We start from the raw sequence: 18,155 nt of genomic DNA on the forward strand, positions 1-18,155 counted from the left end.
TCTAGTCATGACAATTACCTGAAACACACAGCCAGGACAACTAAGGAATGGCTCTGTAAGAAGCATTTCACAGTCCTGAAGTGGCCTAACAAGTCTCCAGACCTTAACACAATAGAAAATATTTGAAGAGAGATGAAAGTCAGTGTTGCCTAACGACAGCACTGAAACCTGAAAGAGCTGGTTAAAACCCCTTTCCTACATTGGACGTACTATTCCGTCCATGTGACCTGGGACCTAAGTCCCAAGGACGGAATAGTATGTCCAATGCGATCAGCAGCGCTCACGGGGGGAGCGCAGCTGATCGTGGCCGGGTGTCAGCTGATTATCACTACTGACACCCGGCACAATGTGTCAGGGGCGGTCACGGACCGCCCCGACACGTTAACCCCTGGCACACTGCGATCAAACATGATCGCGGTGTATCGGGGATTAAAGGAAGCATCGCCAGGGAGGGGGCTCCCTCCGTGCTTCCCTGCGACCCCCACAGCAGCGCGATGTGCAGAGGCACACAATCCAATCTGCTTGAGGTCTAGTGTGAAGTTTCCACAATCAGTGTTGGTTTGGGGAGCCATGTCATCTGCTGGTGTTGGTCCACCTTGTTTTATCAAGACCAAAATCAGCGCAGCTGTCTACCAGGAAATTTTATAGCACTTCATGCTTCCCTCTGCTGACAAGCTTTTTGGAGATGGAAATTTCATTCTCTAGCATCACTTGGCACCTTTCCACACTGCCAAAAGTACCAATACTTGGCCAGCAAACTTGCCTGACCTTAACCCCATATAGAATCTATGGGGTATTGTCAGAGGAAGATGAGCGACACCAGACCCCACAATGCAGACGAGCTGAAGGCTACTATCAAAGCAACCTGGGCTTCCATAACACCTCAGCAGTGCCACAGGCTGATCGCTTCCATGCAAAGCCTCATTGATACAGTAATTGATGCAAAAGGAGCCCCCGACCAAGTATTGAGTGCATTAACTGAACATACATTTTAAAATGATTTTTCATGTTTGTGTTATAAAGTATTCTAATTTACTGAGATAATGACTTTTGGGTTTTCATTGGCTGTAAGCCATAATGATCAACATTAACAGAAATAAACACTTAAAATAGATCACTCTGGTAAAATTACATATTTCCCCTCACCAGATTGTTATATTTTGTTATATAAGAGAGTGTTGATCATTTCTTTCTCCATTTTTTTTATTTTCTCTTTTTTTTTTCTTTCTTTTTCCTCCTGTTCGTGTTTCTTTGTTTCTTACCTCCCCTACTCCCTTCCACCTCCTAAGTAATAAACCACTGTTTGGGCACACAACAGTGCTCAGAAGGGAAGGAGCACCATTTGACTTTTTGAATGGAAAATATGCTGGAATATTTAGCGGTTGCCATGTCACGTTTGGAGAGTCCCTGTGTGCCTAAACATTGGAGCTCCCCCACAAGTGACCCCATTTTGGAAACTAGACCCCCAAAGGAACTTATCTAGATGTGTGGTGAGCACTTTGAACACCCAAGTGCTTCACAGAAGATTATAACACAGAGCAGAGAAAATAAAAAATCATTTTTTTCCTCAAAAATTATATTTAGCAAACTAATTTTTATTTTCCCAAGGGAAACAGGATAAACTGGACCCCAAAAGTTGTTGTCCAGTTTGTCCTGAGTACGCTGGTACCCGATATGTGGGGGGAAACCACTGTTTGGGTGCACGGCAGGGCTCAGAAGGGAAGGAGTGCCATTTGACTTTTTGAATGGAAAATTAGCTCCAATCGTTAGCGGACACCATGTCGTGTTTGGAGAGCCCCTGAGTGCCTAAACTTTGGAGCTCCCCGACAAATGATCCCATTTTGGAAATTAGACCCCCTAAGGAACTTATCTAGATGCATTGTGAGCACTTTGAACCTCCAGGTGCTTCACAGAAGTTTAGAACGCAGAGCTGTGAAAATAAAAATAATTTTTTTTCTCAAAAAATGATTTTTAGCCCACAATTTTTTATTTTCACAATGGTAACAGGATAAATTGGACCATAGAAGTTGTTGACCAGTTTGTCCTGAGTACGCTGGTACCCCATATGTGGGGGAACCACTGTTTGGGCACGCTTCGGGGCTTGGAAGGGAAGTAGTGACGTTTTGAAATGCCGACTTGATGGAATGGTCTGTGGGCGTCATGTTACGTTTGCAAAGCCCCTGATGTGCCTAAACAGAGGAAGCCCCCCACAAGTGACCCCATTTTGGAAACTAGACCACCCAAGGAACTAATCTAGATGTGTGGTGACTGGTGAGCACTTTGACCCCCCAAGTTCTTCACAGAAGTTTATAATGCAGAGCCGTGAAAATAAAAAATCATTTTTTTTCCACAAAAATAATTTTTTAGCCCCCAATTTTTTATTTTACCAAGGGTAAAAGAAGAAATTAGACCCCCAAAGTTGTTCTGCAATTTTTCCTGAGTATGCTGATACCCCATATGTGGGGGTAAACCACTGTTTGGGCTCACGTCGGGGCTCGGAATGGAGGGAGCACTGTTTGACTTTTTGAACGCAAAATTACCTGGAATAATTAGTGGCGCCATGTCGCGTTTGGAGACCCCCTGATGTGCCTAAACAGTGGTAACCCCTCAATTCTAACTCCAATCCTAATCCCAACACACCCCTAACCCTAATCACAACCCTACTCATAACCCTAACCACAACCCTAACCCCAACACACCCCTAACCCTAATCTTAACCCTAATTCCAACCCTAACCCTAGTAACAACCCTAACCTTAATTCCAACCCTAACCCTAATTCCAACCCTAACCCTAACCCTAGCCCTAACCCTAAATTGAAAAATAAAAATATTTTCTTTATTTTATTACTAGCTGAAGAGCCCGGCGCTGCCCGGGCATAGTAACTAACTGTGGTTAGTTATAGAAAATTATAATTATCCTCCATCCCATAGTCCCGTGCCCATATACCCATCATACATATCCACGATCCCATAGGCCCGTGCCCATATACCCATCATACATATCCTCCATCCCAAAGTCGAGTGCCCATATACCCATCACACATCCTCCATCCTATAGTCCCATGCCCATATACCCATCATACATATTCTCCATCCCATAGTCCCATGCCCATATACCCATCATACATATTCTCCATCCCATAGTCCCATGCCCATATACCCATCATACATATTTGCCATCCCATAGTCGAGTGCCCATATACCCATCACACATCCTTCATCTCATAGTCCCGTGCCCATATACCCATCATACATATCCTCCATCCCATAGTCGAGTGCCCATATACCCATCATACATATCCGCCATCTCATAGTCCCGTGCCCATACACCCGTCATACATATCCTCCATCCTATAGTCCAGTGCCCGTATACCCATCTCACATCCTCCATCCCATAATCCCATGCCCATATACATATCCACCATCCCATAGTCCCGTGCCCATATACCCATCAAACATATCCTCTATTCCATAGTCCAGTGCCCATATACCCATCACACATCTTCCATCCCATAGTCCCGTACCCATATACATATCCGCCATCCCATAGTCCCGTGCCCATATACCCGTCATACATATCCTCCATCCCATAGTCCAGTGCCCATATACCCATCACACATCCTCCATCCCATAGTCCCGTTCCTATATACCCATCATACATATCCTCCATCCCATAGTCCCATGCCCATATACCCATCACACATCCTCCATCCCATAGTCCCGTTCCCATATACCCATCATACATATCCTCCATCCCATAGTCCGGTGCCCATATACTCATCACACATCCTCCATCTCATAGTCAACCATTATGACATCATAATGAGCGGCGGCGGGGCTTGCAACCTGTGATGACATCAGCGTCGCCATGGCAACCATTGTGACATCATAATGAGGCGCGGGGCTTGGCGCGCACACACTGCTTCCCCAGTATGCAAATAGGGGCATTGTGACATCACAATGAGGGGCGGGGCTTGACGCGCACACACTTTTTCCCCCAGTATGTAGATAGGGGCAAAATTGTTTGGTGAATTGGAACGCGCGGGGTTAAAATTTCGCCTCACAACATAGCTTAGGACGCTCTCGGGGTCCAGACGTGTGACTGTGCCAAATTTTGTGGCTGTAGCTGTGACTGTGCGGATGCCTATCCCGGACATACAAACAAACATACACACACACACACACACATACACACATACATACATACATACACACATACACACTTTGAGCTTTATATATTAGATATGTGCCTGTGTTGTGAGTTCATTTTTCCCTTCACCATTGAGGTCTGATGAACTCCCTCCTCTGGTGAAGGAAGGTAGTGAGGCTGATTATCAAACACCTGGGCAGCTAGATGATGACTGGGTGGCTGGAATTGAGGACTGGATATAAGGCTGCCGACGCCCTTCTTCCTGGCTGGCGATTTTCCTGCTGGATTCTTGGAGACCAGTCTGATTCCTGCGTCTCAAAGCTAAGTTTTTCTGCTCTGCTTTGTACTCTTCAGTTTTGTTTTTGTTTTGTCTTGTTTTTTGGGAGTTCTGACATCCCCGGCCGGGGGTGAGCTGAATTCCATTTTTGTCTCTGATCTGTTGATCTTTTGCTCTGTCTTCAGAATATACCTGAGTGCTGATATAGTCTTTTGAAGCCTAGCGACTTCAGGGCCTGTTTTTCCTATCAATCGGTTGGCTCTTTTTGATAGGGTTTTTGCGGATGACAGACAGCAGCTTTCCTATCCTGTCCTATGTAGCTAGCTTGGGCCCCATCATTTGCTCAACCTATCTTTCTATCTGTGTTAGTGTTTTCATCTTGCTTCACCGTCATTATATGTTGGGGGCTGCCTATTGCTTTGGGGTCTGCTCTGGGGCAGTTTAGTTTTTCCCCTTTCTGTCTTTAGGCTTTGTAGTTCTCCGGCTGTGATCGAGGGGTCTAGGGCACCGTAGGAACCCCCCATGGCTACTGCTAGTTGTTGTGAATAGGTTCAGGGGTCTGCAATCTGATAGCTGCCAACCTCTCTGGTTTTTCTGGACTTAGCTGGTATTTTGTTTTTTCTTCCTTCAGTGACTCATCATAACATGCCTGCCTATGGGGGGTGATGATTTACTTTTTTTTTATTTTGATCACTGTGAGAGTTTATTACAGTGATCAAAATAAATGAATGAATCTGCCGGCCGGCATATTCCGGCGGGCGCACTGCGCATGCACCCGCCATTTTCCAAGATGGCGGCGCCCATGCAGGAGGGACGGCGGGACACCGGGAGCCAGAGCGGGACATAGGTACCGGGGAGGGTGAGGGGGGGATTGGACTGTGGGGGGAGAGGAGGGAAGGGGAGAGGGGTCCGATCGCTGCCGTCAGTCTGTGGTGGGGGGGTCAGGGTAGTGTATCCAGCTATGTCCGATGCTACTGCAGCATCGGCCATTCCTGGATTGTAATATTTCACCAAATTTCATTGGTGAAATATTACAATCGTACTGCGCATGCGCCCGCCATTTTCAAGATGGCGGCGCCCATGATCCGGGACAGCGGGGCACCGGGAGCCAGAGCAGGGACTCGGAAGCACCGTGGAGTGTGAGTGGGGGTGATCAGACTGTGGGGGGGAGTGGAGGGAAGGGGAGGGGGAGCAAATAGTGTCAGCGGCGGGCAATCGCTGCTATCAGTCCATGGCGGGGGCAGTTTGCCCTTGCCAGCCAGTTTGGGGGTGGGGGCAGATCAGTGTCTCCAGCCATGTCAGATGCCACTGCAGCATCGGCCATGGCTGGATTGTAATATTTCATAAAATTTCAATGATGAAATATTACTATCGCTCTGATTGGCAGTTTCACTTTCAACAGCCAATCAGAGCGATCATCGCCACGTGGGGGCTAAGCCACCCCCCCTGTGGTGAAGCAGAAAGGGTCCTGTGTGTGTGGGTCGGGTGACCTTTCATTGATCCCGGTCACCCGACCCGCAGGGGGGCTATTTATACCATGACGCCTACGTCATGGGTCGTTTGGGCACTACTTTTCATGACGCCTACATAGGAGTCATGGGTCGGGAAGGGGTTAAAAAACATTGTCGCCTAGTACTCTTGCAGACTTATCCAAAAAAAGGAATGATCTCTGAGTTTTATTAGACCAGAAGTATTTAAGGCACAGGGAGCAAATTAAAAACTTTTGTTATGAATCGTCAAACAAATGTGGACGGACACTCTCGAGGCTGCTTCATCCTCGCTCTGCAGCGGCATATGTCTCTCATATCAAAAAAACAAATGGGGAAGACGCTAATAATCCCAAAGAAATAATTGATATATTTTGCTCATATTATGAGAAATTGTACAACATTAAAGGGCAATACTCGGATCTCTCCCCATTCGATCTGTCTAATCGAATTAGGGAGAACATAAGATACTTCCCTGCCATCTTTGGACAGTCGGGTTTCTGGGGCATTGGAGAGGGATATCACAGAGGAGGAGGTCAGTTTCGCAATCCAGTCTATACCCTCGGGTAAAAGCCCTGGCCCGGATGGATTCACCCCTACATTTTATAAGTCCCTTAAAACACAGTTGTTCCCTATCATGAATAAAACTTTTTATTCATTAAATTCCTCAATCATTGTAAGCTCATATTAGTGTCTTTCCTAAACCAGGGAAAGACCTCACAATCACAGCTAACGATAGGCCCATATCATTCATAAATATAAATATTAAGATATTCTCAAAAATACTCTCAGAAAGGCTCGCCCCTCTACTGCCCTCTATTATAAATACTGATCAAGTGGGATTTGTACATGGCAGAGGGGCAAGAGATAACACTATTAAGACCTTGATATTGATTTCTAAAGCTAAAGGTACTGTCACACTAAGCGATTTCGCTAGCAATATCGCTATAACGTCACTGGTTTTTGTGACATTATAGCGATATTGCTAGCGATATCGCTATGTCTGATACTTACCTCCGACCGCTCCCCCGCTGGTTATCGCTGATCGCACGAGAACATCCTGGGCCGTTTCTCGTCGTCAGCTTCCTGCTGGGCTTCCTGCTGTGGAGACGAGCGACGCGTGGAGCCGGGCGGGAGGACGTCAGGATCGCCTCGTCTGACAGGTAAGTAGTGACCTCCGACCCCTGCTATGTCGCTGGTGAGATCTGCCTGTGTGGCAGCTCACTAGCGACCACTTAGCGATGCACCAGCATTCCTAACCGTGTCATATCGCTGGTCGGGATCGCTGGTGCATCGCTGTGTGTCAGTACCTTAAGAGTAGCTCCTTGCCTATGGGTCTTCTATCTGTCTATGCGGAAAAGGCCTTCAATAAAGTCCATTGGAGGATCGTGAGGGAGGCATTACGTCAAATAGGTATTGGACCATGATTTTTGCAACTAATATTCTCTTTGTATTGGGGCCCTACTGCTAGGGTTAAGGTCAATGGGGCCTTGTCGTCTTCTTTCGTGATACAGAATGGGATAGTAACGGAACACCAACTAACGCAATAAGGAAAAACAGTAATATTTACGGGGTCACATTGGTCTCCAGGACATATAAGACAGCACTATATGCGGATGACCTTCTCCTCTTTGTCTCTGAGTCTCAGGTATCTCATCCCTCCATAATGAAAGAATTTGACAGATTTGGATTCCTGAGTAATTTTAAAGTAAACTATTCAAAGACAGAGGCACTAAATATTTCGCTGCCGCAGGGAGAGGTTGAACTTGCAATGAAAAACTTCCCCTTTAAGTGGAAATCAGAGGCAATAAAATACCAGGGAGTGCTCATCTCCTATGACTTATCAAGACTGTTTGCACTTAATTATCAATCACTTTTGGATTGCACACATAAAGACTTGTTGAATTACAGTAAGTTGAAGATGTCATGGTTTGGAAAAATGAATGCGGTAAAAATAGACATACTACCCCGTTTCCTATATATTTTTCAAACCATTCCAATATCTCCCCCTTGTAGCTTTTTCAATGCATTACGTACATCATTGACCAGATTTGTGTGGGGTAAAGTCAGACCTAGGATAAGCATGCAGACTTTGAACCGCCCTAAAATAGCCGGGGGAGCTGGATTCACGAAAATTAAAAAGTACTTTCAAGCTTCTGCTTAAGGTCGCCTTGTTGACTGGCATTTTGACTCCTCGACAAAACAATGGGTCAACATTGAACAGGAAGGGGTGGGCATACTGCTAAAATATCTTTCTTGGCTTCTTGCCTATGATGCCCTAATGACGGAAGGGTTGACAAATTGACTAGGGGAACAATTAAAGTCTGGAATGCAATCGGGTAAAAATAACAACCCCCTAACACATTCAGTCCTCTCACCTCACTTTTTTAACCCCTCTTTCCCTGCTCTATATATGCGAAAATCTTTCTTAGGCTGGACAGCGGTGGAGGATACCCATCTTATGCAGCTAGTGGAGGACAGTAAACTACCGGCTTTCATTGCATTGCAGGATAGGTCATCATCTAGGAAATTGCTGTGGATGGAATACCTACACTTACAATCATTTCTGTCTTCTCTGGGGATGGCTTCTCTATCACAGTTTGCACTCTCTTCTTTTGAGAGGCTGTTTCTGCAGGAGTCTGCCCCTGATCATAAAGTGTCCTTGCTTTATAATTATCTGGCTGGGGAGAGTTCCTCGGAAAAGCTGCATTATCAACACCTGTGGGAACGGGAGTTAGGAGTAATTATACCCCCCAAGGAGTGGGAAAAAGGATTCTTGTTTACTCACAAAATGTCGGTTGCTTGTTATGCGCAGGAGAAGAATTTTAAAATTATGGCAAGATGGTACCAATATTCTGTAAAATTACATAACATATTTCCAGAAATTTCTGATATTTGCTGGCGCTGCGAAGAGGAAAGGGGTGCAATGCTTCACATATGGTGGGAATGTAGCAAAATCAAGCCTTTATGGGAGAAAGTATTCTCAAATTATAACTTAGTAACCGGACATAAGGTGGAAAACCGCCCTGCGATAGCTTTGCTTTCCATTCTGCCTTGTTCAATTAAGTCTCAGAAAAAAGATATCCTACGTTTCTACCTAACAGTAGCTAGCACAATAATCCCACGCTATAGGACATCAACCCACATTCCCCAAATCTCGGAATGGTATAATGAAATGGTTAATATCTGCAGCATGGAGGAGCTTTCTGCTGACTGTGCTGAAAAATTTAGGAGGATATGGAGCATGTGGATTCTGTTTTGGGATTCACCAGAGTTTCATAGGCTGTTTGAGTTATGGACCGATGGCCCGGAGGGGTGGATCCGGGTAGCGCTGGGGACTGGTTAGAGATCCGTGTTGGGACTTAACATATATTTCCCTTCCCCATACATTCCCAAACCCTTCCCTTACACCTGTCCTTCTTTATCCCCCCTCCCCCACAGTTTTTTCTTTATTACATATTTGTATGTTTTTTCTTTTAATTTTTTTCCTGTACTTATTTTCCTTTGTTTCGTTATATGTACAAAGAGAAAATTGTAAATAACTCATGAAAGAATAAAGTTACGTTAAAACCAAGCACACCATTGTTTGTTTTTTGAAATTGTCAATAAGTTTGATGTGTCACATAACCCTCTTCCCATTGGAAAAAATAAAGTTGGATCCAAAATGGCTGACTTCAAAATGGCCGTCATGGTCACCACCCATCTTGAAAAGTTTCCCCCTCCCATATACTAATGTGCCACAAACAGGAAGTTGATATCACCAACCATTTATTTTACTTAGGTGGATCCATATAAATGGCTCACCCTGTATTGTAAGCATTATTATAGCAGTCAAATAGTAAAAAATAACAGTTTTTTTATTTGCCACTAAAGTCTACAATTGCAAAAAAAATCTTAACCAGATTTTCATTCAAATTGAGATGAATGAGGAGGACTGAAAGCTCTTGTGCCAACAATAAGAAGATTTTCAAGTTTAGGTAGCTTTGCCAGCATGGTCATTTCTTACTGAGATTGATTGGACTTTTGGAAAGCTGGAATTGCAGGTTGTCCCATATGTCATTCATTGACACTGCTTTTTTTTATATGAAATATAGAAAGTTCTTGGGCTGGAAATCCTCCTGGTTTTCACTTTTTGAAATATCCTATGGCTATAACATGTTCTTTTCCACTGACTTCATCATAAAATTCTTGTCCCAAGTTAATGGTTTCTCATTATTTCTCCAATCGATGGCCCCTGTAATGTGGGAACCCTTACCTGAAATTAGTTCTAACTGCAAAGTAAAAAGTCGAATAAGTCATGCAGTGTTCAAAATCAATTTCTGTTGACACATTGAAGGCGACCTTGCTCATGTATGGTGAAGCACAAACATCGATAGCTGTAACTGAATGATGAATAGCTGCATGTAGAAAATAGGGCAGGGGGTATCGAATACAACTGGAAATAATGGCCAGAAGTCATTGCTTCTTAAAAAACAGTGGATTATTGGACTGTGATGACATCAGATAGTTTCCTCTAGTATTCCAATCGAGGATGGTTGTCTCTTTCCATGAGATGATATGAGGATATGGCTGAGAATCCTCTTATCCCACTCTTGTATACAGATGCTTTTGAAATCATAGCTTTGGATCCACTAATCTGCCCTCTAAATATCCATGTCTTGTTCTAATCAATTAGCCAGTCACATGTAAATACCATTTGACCCCAAAGGTCTTTCCCTTTTGTTAATTGCTGCCACTGTAGTGTGATAATTAACTGGAGGATCGGACAATTTACTGCGATTGTGCTAAGCGCCAGTCACTTCAGTTTTACTCAAAGGTTTACCATTTATCTATTCAATTCACTGCTAAAATTCTTTCTTTTATTTATACATTTAATTATCCATTGAGGTTCTTTTGTTTACTCTTTTATAGGGAACCTGTCACCACGTTTTACAAAAGTACGGCCACCACCTTTCATGCTTCTTTTACAGCAGTCTAGTAAGGTGTATGGAAGTCAGGTGTATGTAAGTCAACAGTCTCTGCATAGCACAAAAAATATAATTTATTATACCTTTTATAAGGATCGGTCCGGTCTGATGGGTGTCGCTGATATTGATCTAGAGAGAGGTGGTACTCAACCTATATTCAGCAAATTAGAGTCAAATGTCAAGAGTCTAAGGTCACATGCACACCTTGAGTATTTGGTGACTTTTTATCTCAGTATCTGTAAGCCAAAACTAGGAGTGGGTGATAAATACAGAAGTGGTGACGTGTTTCCATTATACTTTTCCTCCGATTGTTCCTCTCCTGGTTTTGGCTGATGTAAAAAACTCACCAAATACTCAATGTGTGCATGTGGCCTTAAGCCCCCGTTACACACTGCAATATAGCTAGCAATATCGTTGTAAAGTCACCGATTTTGTGACGTTGCAGCGATATTGCTAGCAATATCGCTGCATGTGATACTTACCTCCGACCGGCTCCCCCGCTGGTTATCGCTGATTGCGCGAGAAGCTCCTGGACCGTTTCTCGTCGGCCACTTCCTGCGGCGCTTCCTGCTGTGAAGACGAGCGACGCGTGGAGCCGGGCGGGAGGACGCAGGATCGCCGCGTCTGACAGGTAAGCAGCGATCCCCGTCCCCAGCGATGTCGCTGGTGAGATCTGCCTGTGTGGCAGCTCACTAGCGACCACCTAGCGGTGCACCAGCGATCCTGACCGCGTCATATCTCTGGTCGGGATCGCTGGTGCATCGCTAGGTGTAACGGTACCCTTACCCTCTCTGATCAGATGTTGGTGATCAACTCTACAGACAGGCCATCAATCTTATAGATGGTAAAAACCTCTAAAGACTATGGTCACCTTTTTACGTGGAAAATGATTTGTATATATCTTAGTGGTTATGTTTAGATGATAAAATTGCACTTTCAATCTGCTATCTTTTTTCCTTCATTTACTTTTAGACCCCATGATGTGCAATTTTCAGCCTGAACCAAGTTTAATATTTTTTTCCTGTGTGAGCATCCTTCCCCACAATACAGGCTGGGTGTGAGTTCTGTGTTTAACCAGGCTACTGCTTTATTAACTGCTTTATGTGGGTAGGTGGGAGCAGGAGACCATCTACCCTGAGGGTTCCCTACGGGCGAACCTGGTGCTATGGCAGCACTTCATAGATGATATTGTTTTTATATGGTCTGGTGGACCTATTTTATTAGAGGAATTTTTTAATGAATTAAATAAAAATCAATATTTATTAAAATTTACTGCTACCACCAGTCCTAAAGAAATTAATTTTTAGATTTAAAATTTTTTATAGAGAATGATCATTTAGAAACTCAAGTATATCATAAACCAACGGATTCTAATAATTTCATCTCCCTGAACAGCTGCCATCTTCCTAGTTGGCTTTTGAATGTACCCAAGAGCCAACTAATAAGAGCCTACAGAAATTGCTCTAAAACAGTGGTCCCCAACCTTTTTTGCACCAGGGACCGGTTTCAAGCAAGACCATTCTTCCATGGCCCAGCAGGGTGTGGATGAAGGTGTGGCAGGGGCGGGGCTTTGGTCATAAGGGGGCGTGGCTATGGACGCAATTGTAGTGTAGCAGTGCATACTTATAATTAAATAACATTTATAAAGTGACTCAACTCACCATAGGTTTTGAATGAGTGCTCCATCACCCCATCATTGCCTTCACCCCATCATTCCCTTCTCCCCATCATTGCCTTCACCCCATCACCCCATCACTCCCATCACTGCCTTCTCCCCATCACTCCCATCATTGCCTTCTCCCCATCACTCCCATCATTGCCTTCTCCCCATCACTCCCATCATTGCCTTCTCCCCATCACTCCCATCATTGCCTTCTCTCCATCACCCCCATCATGGCCTTCTCCCATTACCCCCTCATGGCCTTCTCCCATCACCCCAGGCATCATGGCCTTCTCTCCCCATCACGGTCTTCTCCTCATGTCCCCATCTCCTCCAGGGCCAGGCTAACCTACACAAACACAGACAAACACATACATACATACACACACACACACACACACACAGACAGACATACACACACAGACATACACACACACATTATATATACACACACATTATATATACAAACACGCAGACACCACCTCTCTCCTCTCACCTGTCCGCAGCATTGCCCTTGCTTCCTCGCTCTGACACAGCAGCGGCCGCTGAATGATGACGTCATTCAGCGGCGCGCTCCTCTCTGTGTCAGTCAGAGACAGGAAGCGCGGGTGGCGGGCAGGAAGCTGGACGGGTCCTTGCAGCTCCGCGCCTGCTATTCCCTCTTGCAGGCAGCGGAGCTGCTTGGATCGCTCCCTGGCCGCCGCTACACATGAGGGCAATCTAAGAATTGCTGCGTGCCGCCCCCGGTATGCCACTGACCGCCCCTGGCTCCCCTTGTGTCCTCGGACCGGCAAGGGCACTGCAGCGGCCCGGTGCTGGGCCACGGACCGGTGGTTGGGGACCCCTGCTCTAAAATACAGGACTTTAACAGGGAGGCTGAGACCCTGACTCACAAGTTTTGTCGCAAGGGGCATAATATTGATTCCTTGCATGAAATTAAGAAGATTGTAAGTGAGATACCGAGAGAGCAATTACTTATACATCAAGAGAGAAATAATGAGTGTTCTATTATGGAAGAAATTCCCATTATTACGCAATATAATGCTAACCCCCAAATCCTTAGAAAAATTGTTAATAAACATTGGAATATTTTGAAGAACGATAAAGTGATTGGAGAATTGATACCAAACTATCCTAGATTTATTTTTAGAAAGGCCAATAATTTGGGCAATATTATAGCCACTTCAATTTCTAAACCTACATTGGCAAACTTTGTTTTTTCACAAGCACTCCCAAATGTTTTTTTCCATGCAAAAGATGTGGACCTTGCAAAAAATTAGGTTAAAAAAACAATTTGTCATTGCTAATAAATCTTTGGAGGTTAAAATTAAGGATTTTATAACTTGTGATACTAAGGGGGTTATCTATGGTATCACATGTCCCTGTGGGAAATTATACATTGGCCGCACTATACGCCCATTGCATATAAGAATAGAGGAACATTTGCGCAATATTGGAAATAAATTCACTGGTCATCCTCTTTCCAACCACTTTTTAATCCATCATGGGGGCTCCATTAAAGATATCAGAGTGACCGGCATCAAAGTGGTTAAAAGAAGTTGGAGGAGAGGGAATTTCATTCATCAGATGTCAAAAGAAGAAAGCAAATGGATTTTTGAGATGGACACACTAATGTCTAACGGTTTGAATAGCGAAATTGAGCTTTTTGCTTTTAATGTTTAAATCCAGACAGTTAATGATGCAGGGTATAAAAGCGCTGCCTATGCTCCATGGAACATCCCTGAAGAAGGAATCAGATGATTCCGAAACGCGTTGGACAGTTTTGGGAGCTTCTTCGCTCTCCATAGCCAGTCATGAGAGTAATCACGTGACCGTGACGTCACGCAAGGTCCTGCAGCTCCACTGCACCTTGCCGGCTACAGCCTGTGTGCGGCGCCTTCACCGCTCATCAGCCAAGGTTGGCACACCGCAGGCAGGACGTCTGTCTCCGTCCGGGACAGCGTCCAAGATCCCTAGCATCAGCACTGCCTTTTTGGAACTGGCTATTCACTTACGGATCCTCAGCAGGTTATCGCTATTCACTTCAGTGGACTTTTCCCCTCACAGGACCTGCTCTGGGCAGTATTCCATTTTATGTGCACTTCAGCATCATTTAAAGGTAATCTATTATTCTCTGGGTTTCTTTTTTAGTGTGAATATTTCAGATGAATTTTTCTATCTGCTATTGTTTACAACAGTTTATTTCTGAAAATTTGCACAATTATTGGGCATTTGACCAACCTCCTACTATTCATGCTGATTAGCCTACGGGGCATTTCTCTTTTTCCTTTTTTTTGTGTTTGAGTTCAGCATATATACAGACTTTACTCTAAGTGCAAATATTAATTATATATTTTCTGGTTTAACATTGTATTTGGACACATTGGGTTGTATTGTCCTAATATTCTGCTGCTGAGTAGTCTGCTAGCACTAGCGCTATTGGTCCAATTTTTTTATTATTGCTTTATTAACTTGCTTTCATGTATTAGCATAGCTTCTTGCCTTTATTTCCTCATCATGTGCTTTCCCGCTTTCCTAGAGCCTGTTTTCCCAACCCTCCCTGAGACTGTAGATACATACCCCCCTCCACATTGTGTAGATCTTTGTACAACCCTCTCACCTCCTAATGCTATCTAGAACTCTAAGGCTAAGTGCCCACGTTGCAGAAATGCTGCAGAAATGTCCGCAGCATTTCTGCAACTCCCTGCCGCGTGTAAAACACATGCGGAATTCCCGCAAAACACAAGCACAAGCAAGGTAGGTTACATTTGCTTGGATTGCATGGGGATGCGCTTTTTAAGCAATGTGGGCACACAGCCTTAGAGAAGTGAAGAGTGATCAAAGTGAGAGCTGTTAGACCCAGGAACAGGAACTTTGATGGATTTATATACTTTTTGCACATTATTCACCTAAAATGTTCTCTCTGCAGCAGTAAATGATACAATTGTTATCATTGCAATGGTTTAGAATATTGACTATTGAGATACTTGCTTAGCTTTGCATTATGGAAGTCAATGAACGATTTACAGAACTCTGTGCAAAGCTGTATGTAGCCTTTTAAAAAAAGAATAAAAATGGAACAAACACTGCTGGGCCCCTTCTCTTTGAGGGTCCCATGGCAGCCACACAGAATGCCACTGTGGTGATAGGTCCAGAAAGACGATGTTGACGTTGAGTTGGGGGGGAGGTAGTTGTCATGATCCATGCTGGATCATGACTGATATAATGCAAAGTAACCTTTTTTTTTCCTTGAGCTGTGTGCTCGGACTTGGGTTTGCCCCCGGTGGCCATTAGGATTATTACACGGTGGTGTCTTTTGTTCTGTTTGCCCCTGGTGGCCAGTATGGTCATAGAGATAGTTTGGCCCCCAGTGGAGGTTAGTGTAATTGCAAGTTAATCACTAACAGGTGTGTTTACGCAATAAAGGTGTGTCAGTTGTGCTCACTGACGTTGGTGATATTGTTGGTCTTTTCCAACCATGCTGGGTGAAGGATGGAGCTGAAAGAGAGTCCCGGGCAGCTCAGTGAGAGTCCTGGAGTGGCAGCAATGGTGTCTGTGAGGAGGGCTGGCATGGCATGGTGGAGTTGCAGCTATGGTGTCAGCAAGGAGTTCTTGCATGGCTTGGTGGAGTGGCAGCTATGGTTGAGAGCTGCACTCATGATGCTGGACTCGGTTGCTGGAAAGCTGGACTCAAGATGCTGGACTCTTTTGCTGGAAAGCTGGACTCATATGCTGGACTCTGTTTCTGGACAGCTGTACGCAGGTGGTGGACTTTGTTTGCTCCAAGGCTGCACTATGGTGCTGAGGAGAGTCCAGGACAACTCAGTCAGAGTCCTGGAGTGGCAGCTATGGTGTCAGCGAGGAGTTCATGTAAAGCATGATGGAGTGGCAGCTTTGGTGTCAGTGAAGAATTCTAGCAAAGCTTGGTGGAGTGGCAGCTATGGTGTAGAGCTGCCCTCATTTGCTGGACTCTTTTGCTGGAAGCTGCACTCAGGTGCTGGACTCCATTGCTGGACAGCTGCACTCAGGTGCTGGACTTCGTTGCTAGACAGCTGCACCCAGGTTTTGGACACGGTGGGAGGAAGATGCACTCATGTGTTGCACTCTGTTGCCTGGAGCAAGTGCATCAGTGCAAAGCTAAGTGTTTCCTTGTTTGTCACTTTTCCTCATGTTGGTGTTAGTGCAGCGTTGAGGCCAGTGCCTGCACCACCCAGCTCCCTAGTAAGGAATAGGTGTAGGGTGTGCTAGGGTGACAGGTATCCTGATCAGCGACAGGTGAGGAGCCTGTATAGGGAACATTAGGAGTGTTAGGGACACTGACTCAGGGGAGTGCAGGAGGTCTCCACATCCCCCGTACCCTATCGCAGGGCCCACCATTGTAAATGTTTCCCTATCCCCTGTGTCTTGTTGTATTAGTTACCGGCCTGCGGGCCACGTGACACTGGACAATTTCATGTGCCGTGTCCTGTTGCATTAGTTACCGGCCTGCTGGCCATGTCACACAGGACGGGGAACGTGACAGTAGTAGAGGGATGACTGCACTCACTTACTTCTGATCCTCATAATCCCACTTTTAAAATATGTAAAATGCTACAATGTTCTAGTTAGATCTGACACTTGCCAACTTCAGTGCCGTCATTTATAGTTAACCATTGTAAGAGCCTCTGAGGACATCGATGATCATTTGTAATACTAATTGACAGTGTACAAATTAGTCATAAGTGGACAAAGCCCAGTTACCATGGCGACACTGATGGCTTATTCCCTTTCTATGTAGTTAATGTTATAATTCTATGTTAGGTTTCTCTCTTGACACACACATTGACCATGTGTCAAACATGAGATTCCATTTTAACAGGTGAACCACACCCAGAGTTGTGGTATATGGGCAGACAGACTCGAACATCTCTCAGGCTGCCCGTAAAACCTGGACCAGATGCACCAAACAAACCTCTTACTGCTATGTGCACTAGAGCAATATGCCAGGTTTATGTCATAGATGACAACCACCTCTGTGATACATACCTCCCATCAACTATGTGTCCGGTAGCCAACCTACATGCCTCCCCCCTCTGCCTAAAGTCATGGGGCTTGGCACCATCTCCGACTAAACATGGGATTCTCAAGAGGGCATCGACATTACAATGTAGCTTCCAGGGTCTATGTTTCACATAGAAGCCAAAGTCATGCAGGCTTAGAAACCAGAGGGAAAATCAAGCATTTTCCCCTTTTTCTCCCTCATACACCTGAGCAGTGCATGATCTGATACTTAAGTAAATTTTTGCCTAACAGATAGTATCATAATGTGTCCACCACCCACTTTATAGCTAAGCATTCCTTTTCTACGATAGAATAATTCTTTTCACATGCTGACAGCTTCCTACTCAGGTAGATCATGGGGTACTCCTCCACATGTATCTCCTGAGAAAGGACTGTTCCTAAACCATCTTCTGAGGCATCTATCTGGAGAACAAACTCCTTCTTAAAGTCAGGGACAACTAGGACAGGCTGCTTTCAGTTCTTGAATGACTCCGAGATTCAACATACGATTTACTTCCTTGGAGATCAACTCTTGATGAGCCTCGTGAATTCGTTAGGGCTTCAAGTTCATCCA

This window comes from Dendrobates tinctorius, unplaced genomic scaffold (assembly GCF_039654945.1).
Source record: "Dendrobates tinctorius isolate UK_male_01 unplaced genomic scaffold, ASM3965494v1 ptg000065l, whole genome shotgun sequence".
Lineage (NCBI taxonomy): Eukaryota > Metazoa > Chordata > Amphibia > Anura > Dendrobatidae > Dendrobates > Dendrobates tinctorius.